The sequence below is a fragment of the Balaenoptera acutorostrata genome, unplaced genomic scaffold (genome assembly GCF_949987535.1).
Source record: "Balaenoptera acutorostrata unplaced genomic scaffold, mBalAcu1.1 scaffold_408, whole genome shotgun sequence".
Taxonomy (NCBI): Eukaryota; Metazoa; Chordata; class Mammalia; order Artiodactyla; family Balaenopteridae; genus Balaenoptera; species Balaenoptera acutorostrata.
This window is the reverse complement of record NW_026646140.1, coordinates 28,797-38,821: the sequence shown is the minus strand read 5'-3', so window position 1 is coordinate 38,821 and position 10,025 is coordinate 28,797. Positions and strand designations below refer to the sequence as shown.

At 42.0% G+C, this 10,025-nt stretch overlaps 1 pseudogene; it reads right to left on the bottom strand.

Moving 5' to 3' along the window:
• Positions 1-8,068: 8,068 nt before the first annotated feature.
• LOC130706850 (E3 ubiquitin-protein ligase makorin-1-like) lies at positions 8,069-9,549 on the bottom strand (annotated as a pseudogene).
• Between the last annotated feature and the right edge of the window lie 476 nt (positions 9,550-10,025).

Below are 10,025 nucleotides of genomic sequence, written 5' to 3'. Positions count from 1 at the left end.
GTTTATCATTTTTGTTTATCTTCTCAGAGAACCACCTTTTAGTTTTTTTGATCTTTGCTATTGTTTTCTTTGGTTCTATTTCATTTATTTCTGCTCTGATCTTTATGATTTCTTTCCTTCTGCTAACTTGGGGTTTTGTTCTTCTTTTTCTATTTCCTCTAGGTGTAAGGTTAGATTGTTTATTTGAGATTTTTCTTGTTTCTTGAGGTAGGCTTGTATTGTGATAAACTTCCCTCTTAGAACTGCTTTTGCTGCATCCCATAGGTTTTGGATCATGGTGTTTTTGTTGTCATTTGTCTCTAGGTAGTTTTTGATTTCCTCTTTTATTTCTTCAGTGATCTCTTGTTTATTTAGTAACGTATTGTTTAGCCTCCATGTGTTTGTGTTTTTTACTTTTTTTCCCCTGTCATTGATTTCTAATCTCATAGCATTGTGTTCGGAACAGCTGCTTGATATGATTTCAGTTTTCTTAAATTTACTGAGGCTTTATTTGTGACCCAAGATGTGATCTATCCTGGAGAATGTTCTGTGTGCGGTTGAGAAGAATGTGTAATCTGCTGTTTTTGGATGGAATGTCCTATAAATATCCATTAAATCTATCTGGTCTATTGTGTCATTTAAACTTGTGTTTCCTTATTAATTTTCTGTCCGGATGATCTCCATTGGTGTAAGTGAGCTGTTAAATTCCCCTGGTATTATTGTGTTACTGTCTATTTCCTCTTTTATAGCTGTTAGCAGTTGCCTTATATATTGAGGTGCTTCTATGTTGGGTACATATATATTTATAATTGTTATATATTCTTCTTGGATTGATCCCTTGATCATTATGTAGTGTCCTTCCTTGTCTCTTGTAACATTCTTTATTTTAAAATCTATTTTATCTGATATGAGTATTGCTACTCCAGTTTTCTTTTGATTTTCATTTGCATGGAATATATTTTTCCATCCCCTCACTTTCATTCTGTATGTGTCCCTAGGTCTGAAATGGGTCTCTTGTAGATAGCATATATATGGGTCTTGCTTTTGTATCCATTCAGTGAGCCTGTGTCCTTTGGTTGGAGCATTTAATCCTTTCACGTTTAAGGTAATTATCAATATGTATGTTCTTATTACAATTTTCTTAATTGTTATGGGTTTGTCTTTGTGGGTCGTTTTCTTCTCTTGTGTTTCCCACTTAGAGAAGTTCCTTTAGCATTTGTTGTAGAGCTGGCTTCATGGTGCTGAATCTCTTAGCTTTTGCTTGTCTGTAAAGCTTTTGATTTCTCCATCAAATCTGAATGAGATCCTTGCTGGGTGGAGTACTCCTGGTTGTAGGTTCTTCCCTTTCATCACTTTAAGTTTATCATGCCACTCCCTTCTGGCTTGTAGATTTTCTGCTGAGAAATCAGCTGTTAACCTTATGGGAGTTCCCTTGTATGATATTTGTCATTTTTCCCTTGTTGCTTTCAGTAATTTTTCTTTGTCTTTAATTTTTGTGAACTTGATTACTATTTGTCTCTGCAGTTTTCTCCTTTGGTTTATCCGGCCTGGGACTCACTGCACTCCCTGGACTTCGGTGGCTATATCTTTTCCCATGCTAGGGAAGATTTCGACTATAATCTCTTCAATATATTCTTGGGTCCTTTCTCTCTCTCTTCTCCTTCTGGGGACCCCTATAATGTGAATGTTGTTGTGTTTAATGTTGTCCCAGAGGTCTCTTAAGGTGTCTTCATTTATTTTCATTCTTTTTCTTTATTCTGTTCCATGGCAGTGATTTCTACCTTCCTGTCTTCCAGGTCACTTATCCATTCTTCTGCCATAGTTATTCTGCTACTGATTCCTTCTAGTGTATTTTTCATTTCAGTTATTGTATTGTTCATTTCTGTTTGTTTGTTCTTTAATTCTTCTAGGTGTTTGTTTCTTAATTCTTCTAGGTCTTTGTTAAGCATTTCTTGCATCTTGTCAATCTTTGCCTCCATTCTTTTTCCAAGGTCTTGGATCATCTTCACTATCATTATTCTGAATTCTTTTTCTGGAAGGTTCCCTATCTCCACCTCATTTCGTTGCTTTTATGTGGTTTTATCTTTTTCCTTGATCTGGTATAAAGTCCTCTGCCATTTTATTTTGTCTATCTTTCTGTGAATGTGGCTTTCCTTCTACAGGCTGCAGAATTGTAGTTCTTCTTGCTTCTGCTGTCTGCTCTCCGGTGGATGAGTCTATCTTAGAGGCTTGTGCAAGCTTCCTGATGGGAGGGACTGGTAGTGGGTAGAGCTGGGTGTTGCTTTGGTGGGCAGAGCTTTAATCTGCTTGTCTGCGGATTAAATAAAACTTTAATAAAAAGTTTAATCCACTTGTCTGCTGATCCATGGGGCTGGGTTCCCTCCCTGTTGGTTGTTTGGCCTGAGGCGACCCAGCACTGGAGCCTACTTTGCTCTTGGTGGGGCTAATGGTGAACTCTGGGTGGGCTTATGCCAAGGAGTATTTCCCAGAACTTCTGCTGCCAGTGTCATTGTCCTCACAGTGAGCCACAGCCAGAGTCAACTCCTGCCTCTGCAGGAGACCCTCTAAAACTAGCAGGTAGTTCTGGTCATTCTCCTACATTGTCACTGCTCCTTCGACTGGGTCCTGATGTGCACACTACTTTGTGTGTGCCCTCCAAGAGTGGGGTCTCTGTTGAGACTCTGAGTCTCTGAGGGAAGTTGAGGCTCTGAGACTCTGCATGGAGTTGCACAGACTCTGGGTCCTGTGAGGCTTTGATGTTTTGTGGTTCTAGAAATCCTATAGGAGACGGTCCACAGCAGGTGAAGCTAATGCTGTCAGTAGAGGTGGTGAAGCCAAAGATCTGCAGTTCTGACTAGAAGTGCCGATGTACGTACAAGACAAAATCAACTCGTGTGAATGTAGTTCAGTCACGTTTAAGATGAATGCAGTCATGTTAATGCCTAACATATTCGATCTTGTGCCTCTCTTCAGGGACCCCCTTCTCAGTTCCTGAGGCTCCTGTAAGTCATGTACAGGGGAATGGAGAGTGGGCTCTGTCCAGTCTGAGCCCTGAGTTACCCTGTGTGTATATAACAATACTTTGCATTTTTGTGGTGTCTGTTGTAACATCATCTCTTCAATTTCAGATTTATTTGGGCCGTCTCTTTTTTTAAAAAAAATACTACTGTTGTCTTTTATTCTTTACAGAAGTTTAATAAGTGTTTGATCTACTATTCTTTCTCTATGTATACTTTTTGCAGTGAGATTTTTACTTTTGTTTGTTTCTTGTTCCTATCAATAATTAGTGAGACTTCTTTTAAGTTACCTTTAAGATTGATTATAAAGCTGCTTTATTAGTGATGACAGAGCGTTAATGGAAGTCATCTTCTGGTTGTAAATTAGAATGCAATGTGCCAGCAAAAAGCCCCTTAAGTTTATGTCGCATTACTTCTTGTTCTATTTTTAATTTAATTTTTAGTTTTAATCAAAGCAAATTTGATTAAAATGTTTTGTTTCCTCTAGGTGTGCAAGATGTGGTTCTTTTAAACATATACATATATCTATTCTACTTTGGATCGTTTTCCCATGTAGGTTATGACACAATGTTGAGTAATCTTATCTTGGTATTTCGTACGTCTTTGGTTATTACATATTTCACATGTGTTTCTATATCTATGTTAACGCCAATATCCTAATGTATCCAACCCTCACACCTTTCCCTTTGGTGAACCATAAGTTTGTTTAATGAATCTGTGATTGCCTTTCTCTGTGGAAATATCTTCATTGGTATCAATTTTTTGGTAACACCTACAAGCGATAGGATAGGATATGTGTCTTTCGCTTTCTCACTTACTACAAGTTGCGTGATTACTTCTAGACTCATCTATGGTGCTGCAAATGGCATTGTTTCATTTTTTCGCTAGCTAATATTCCATCTCTACATGTAGCAGTTCTTCTTTGTCCCCCCATCTGTTGGTGGACTTTTTGGTTACTTCCATATCTTGGCTATTGTAATACTGTGCAGTGCAGTTTTGCCTGCCTGTGTCTTTCCAGTTCTGTCTTAAGAGGTTATAGGTCCAGGAAGGGGCCTGCTGGATCATATGGTAGCTCAATATTTCCCTTTTAAAGGCACCTCCATTCAGTTCTCATTAGTGGCTCTTTCCAAGTTATGTCCCTCTTAAAGTTGAGCGTATGCATTTCTCCACAACACCTTCAGCATTTATTGTTTATAGTTTTCTTGCTGATGGTTATTCTGACTGGTTTGAGATAATACTGCTTCGTGGTTGAATTTGCATGTGTCTCATAATCCGTTGAAATTGAGCTTTAAGGCACGTGCTTTGATTTTTCAATCTGTGATTACAGCTTAGTTCTTCAAAGTGTTTTCTTAAAGTATGTGTCACATTTTGAAATGCTTTGGCCATTTACCTCCCTCTAAACATTTTGAGGGCAGGTTTCATTTACAGTCCTGCCGTACTTGTTCATATGAAGTGAGCATTAGCACAGGTTTTAAAGCTGCTTTTGCAGGTAACGGCCAGAGGACGGCAGCCTTTCTACGTTCCCCACTCTGGTAACTAGGGAAACAGCCCTCCCGGCCAGTGGTGTTCCTCGGTTATAAATTAGAGTGGAATGTGCCCGGATAAACCCACAACAGCAGATGTCTCCTTACTTTTGTTTGTTTTTTAAATTTAATTAATATTTTTTATTGGAGTAATATTCCATTGTGTACATAGACCACTTCTTCTTGGTGCATTCCTGTATTGATGGGTATTTTCGTTGCTTCCAAGTGTTGGCTATGGTAAATATTGCTGGAGTGCAGGATTGCCAGCCTGTGACTTTTTGATTCTCATTTCTCAGGGGTTACGCCCAGCACTGGGTGTGAATGATTGACTTGTAGCTCAATGTTCAAAGCACCTCCATTGTGTTTTCATTAGTGGCTCTTACCACGTCCCCCATAGAAGAGAGGGTAAGCATCTCTCCACAATCATTTCAGCATTTGTTGTTTGCAGCATTTTTGCTAATGGCCATTCTGACGGCTGTGAGCTGATCGGTTTTTGTAATTTGGGTTTGCATGTCTTTAAAAATTCCTAAAATTCATCATTTTTCCTCGCCTTTTTGTTTTCTGTTAAAAAAAATGTGAGTACAATATACCTCTTGAAATTGTCATCTTGAAAGGTTGCCCTCTTTTGAAATTTTGGTCGATTTTCGACCCCAGGAATTTTTGGAGGGCAGGTGTCATTTAAATAAATGCAAGTTTGGTGAATATTTAGTGACCTTTAGCAATGTGTTTAAAGCTGCTGTTGTGGGAAATGGCCACAAGGAGGCATCATTTCTCCGTTCCCAAATCTGGGTACTAAGGCAGCAGAGCCTTCCAGGAAGTCGTGTTCCTAGGTTTTAAATTAGAATGGAATGTGCCAGGAGAAACCCCCATAAGTTTATGTCTCATTACTTCTTGGTTTTTTTTTTACTTTTTTTAATCTGGGTAAAGATTAGAATATTGTTTGTCCTAGGTGTACAGAATCTGGTTCATTTGTACATTATATATGTCTATTCTTGTACAGATCCTCTTCCCCTGTAAAATATTACAGAGTGTTCTGCAGACCTCCCTTGCTATATGGTCAGTCTTTTTGATAAATGTATATAATATGTATTTGTATACGTATAGTAACACTAATCTTAATTTATCCATTCCCCCCACCTTTCCTTTTACATGAGCATAGTTTGTTTTCTAATTCTGTGAGCGTCTTTCTCTGTGGAAATATGTTCATTTGTGTCAGTTATTAGCTAACCCCTGTAAGTGATATCATAGGATATAGGTCTTTTGCTTTCCGACTTACATCATGTTTGGTGATTATCCCCAGGTTCACCTGTGGTGCCTCAAAGAGCAGTGTTTCATTGTTTTCCATGGCTAATATTCCATTGGGTACATGAACCACTTCTTCTTTATCCATTCACCTGTTGAAGAACATTTTGGTTGCTTCACTGTCTTGGCTATTGTGAATAAGGCTGCAGTGCAGCTTTTGCAGCCTATGTCTTCTCGATTCTGGTCTTCTCAGGTGAGAGGCCCAGTGGCGTGCCTGCTGGATTAAATGGTACCTCAATTTTTACTTTTTAATGCAGCTCCTTTCGGTTCTCGTTGTCGGCTGTTACGACTTTACGTCTCACCAGCAGGTAGAGGGTACACAGTTCTCTAAAGCCCCTTCAGCATTTATTGTTTGTAGAGTTTTTGCTGATGGTCAGGCGACTGGTGTGCGTTGAAACCTTTTTGTAGATTAGATTGCATGAGTCTAATACTTCCTGAGGTTGAGCTTTTATCCATTTTCCTTTTTTTTAAAGAGAGTGAGTAAAACTTAACTCTTCATACTATCTTCTTGAAAAATTTGCCTGTTTTGAATTGTTTTCTCCATTCCTTACCTCAGCACAATTTTTGAGGGCAGGTGTCCTTTACGGCCCCGAGTCCTTCTGAACGTTAATGACCTTTAGCTGTGGGTGTAAAGCCGCTCTTGCGGGAAACGGCCACAAGGCGGCAGCATTTCTCCTTTACCAAAACTGGTTACTAATGCAACAGAGCCTTAATGGAAGTGGTGTTCTAGGTTGTAAACTAGAATGGAATGTGCCAGGAAAAAGCCCTTTAAGTTTATGTCTCTTTACTTCTTTTGTGGAGGGGGGGGGGAGGGAGGTTTAAAATTGTTTTATATGGGAAAAGTGCGTCTTACAAAAGGGCTGCTGAAAAAGACAGAGACCCCTGCAAGAATTACTTGTCTTTGCTTAACGTGAAAGTATGAGTGGTATCCAAGGAATCAAAGCAGTAGATGGACAAATCAGGGGCATCTCCAAGTTACTTTCAGGAAATAGAGCAACAAAACGCAAATTTATATTTTCTGATCAAGGAATTCTTCTAAGAATTTAACTTTAGCTTACCTCGTGGATTACCACCCCTCCGTCCCCTTTTAGTGGAAAAACATGACTTACTACTGCAAACCAATTACTCCGCTACAGGAAACACCTTAGAAAATAGTTTTCAATCACACCTGTCTAGCTGCAAAGCTCAGGGATGGAATGAGGCAAATACCCACACAAACGGACCCAACAACCCGACAACAAAACCCCTCAAATGAGGACAAAGGTTTGTCAAAAAGTGCCTGGACTAGAAAGTCTAGGAGATCATAAAACATTAAATACAACTGTGTAACTGAGACCCAGTTTGTGTTAATACATGAGATAACCAGATAGTTGAACCTCTATGGCTAAGCCCATTTCCCTATTTATATAGACAGAGCTTGCCCTGCTCTATTAACAGCTACCAATATACTGCTTTGTCCTTTAAGATCTATTTGCCACACGAGGCTGAAACCACTAAACTTGAGTTTTTCCACTAAGGCTACAGACACTGCATCTATGCAGGGATGAGAAGCTTGTTACACACTCCCACGTACCAAGTCTATCAGCCCTTGGGAGTCAACTTCCAACTCTGCATTTATTTTATTCCGCTATATCTTTATATGTGTTCTTTCACAATTTTCCTATCAGGCTAAACACAGCAAAAATCTCAACACAGTCGCACCTGGTTCTGGTTACCCAGCAGTAGTACTTGTGTGCAATTAAACAAGAGATGAAAACCACAGAACGAGTGCACAGGGTGGGGATTCCAGGGCAGGGAACAGATATAAAAACACAGATGTGCAGAATTCACCAGAAACCTCAAGCATCCGCCTAAGTCTATAGCAGAAGGCTACATGCCACAGTTCAGATCCTTCACCTAACACCCCAATTCTTGGACCCAAAAGCGGGGCCAATGCTGTTACTTTTGAACCTGGGGTCCTCAAAAATGAGTACTGGAAATCCAGAAATGCTCCCCTTGAACTGTGTGAATCTGGCTGAAAACAGATGACGCAGCAAACCTACACTCTGTCTGACCCTTAAATTCATGTTACAAGAAAACTAACTTTAAGATTCATTTTTGTAACTTTTTTAAACAGAGAAAACAACATACTCCTTGGGGAAAGGTGAGGGATTGAGAAGACAGGCCCTGGGTAAAAATTATTACGACAGCACCTGGAGTTGAGAGGCCTGCCTAGAAGAGAACCACGGGCACTGCTGCCACCAGCGGGGAGGGCTGCCGTCTGAGGCTCAGCAGACCAGTTCACACGCCCAGCAAAGCTGCTATAGATCCAAGTCATAAAAATCTTCCAGCTCATCGTGAAACAAGTCCCACTCGTCTTCAGAGTCTGTCAGGTCGTCGTCCCCACCTGCAGCCAAAAGCACAAGCAACATCTCGCCCAGCTCAAAGGTGACAACCTCTTCTTCGTCGTTGTCAAAGGGGTTGCCGTTCTCTCTTTCCTCAATGAGCTCCCAGAAGTGGTTCCTTCGTTGGGCCCGGTATGTGCTTGATGTTCCCACTGTCTGTCTCTGTGGCTCCTCTCTACGGCATCAGGGTACGCATGCTTGTAAACGCAGTTCCCTCCAAATGGGCAGCTCCTACGTCCTTCGTCAAAATACCTGCACGCCTTGTTGCTCATTGCCTCCTTGTATTTCTGAATGAGTTTCTGCTTCTCTTCTTTCTCCTCCACCCAGTACTCACTTGGAATGACAATGTTAGATGTGATCCGGCATTCTGGGCAGTACTTTATGATCTTGCTCTCAGATTGCTTAGCACTCCTCCACTTGCGAATACACTTGAGACAGTAGGTGTGGTTGCAGTTGGAGAGGATTCCGAAGCGGCGCTCGCGGGGGTTGGCTTTCTCATAGACCACCTCCGTGCAGATCCCACACACCATGTCCTTGCTGTGCTGCACAGCAAACGAGAGCTCCATGTCCTTCTCATGGGCCTCGATGCAAGATTTTATATGTTGTGATCTTTGGGCAGCATCCACTGGATGGAAGACCTACAGCCCACACATATCACACGCGTCTCCATGGAGATACACACAGTTCTCCCCATATCGGCACTCTCCCACTGCAGCATAGGGGCAGATCTGCTTCTTTGTTTCCACTGCAATTTGCTCCTTCTCTGATTCTTCCTTGGTCACTGAGCCCTGCAGGGGTGCTTCAGTGGAGGAAGGGGCAGTACGGCCACAGTAGGGCTGCCCAGGAACAAACTCAATGGCGTTCACCCAGTCTTCTGAACCCGCTCCTACAGTTGAAAAGTTTGAATTTCTTGACTCAGCTTCGCCCATATGCATTTCACCCATCTGTCCAACTACTGATGAGAGACTTGAGGAAGCAGCAAGGGGTGACTTTGCAGTTAGAGCTGTAGCAGTTGCAATGGCTTGCTGTGTTCATATTTGCAGCGGTCTCCGTAAATACAGTACCCTCGCTGAACATACTTGTACACTACACCATATGGACTGTCAGAGAGGTCACGTGAGTATCGACAGTTATCTCCTTCCTTACAAACCCCATGCATGAAATACCTGCAGGTGACCTGTTTGGTCCAGCCGCCGCCGCTGCCGTCGCTGCCAAATCCCATGCCCCCAGGGACGGGGAGGTGACTGTGGGGATAGGGGTGGGGGAGGCCGCTGCCACCGCCGCCCCTGCCGCTCCTGCTCCTGATGTTGTGGCTGTTGTTCCCGGAGCTGCAGCCTCCGCCATTACTGTTTATCCCACACAGCAGTGGCGCCGGAACTTCCGGGATCACATAATTCCGGTCCGGCTGAGGGGGGAGAAGGTGGCGAGGCGAGGGGTGGGATGGGGAAGGACACTGAGGCGCCCGCTCACTCCCCTCTGCCCCGCGTCGCGTCTCTGAGCGCTCTCGCCGCTCGAACTGCGGGCCGGAGCCCGAGCACCCCCTTCTCATTACTTCTTGTTCGTATTTTTAAGTAAATTTTTATTTGTTATCACAGCAGATTTGATTACAATATTTTGTTTGCTCTAGGTGTGCAAGATGTGGTTCTTTCACACATATACATATATCTATTCTTCTTCGTATCCTTTTCCCATGTAGGTTATGACACAATGTTGAGTAGTCTTCTCTTGGTATTCTATAGGTCTTTGGTGATTCTGTGTTTCACATGTGTTTGTATATCTCTGTTAACCCCAATATCGTAATGTATCCAATCCTCACACCT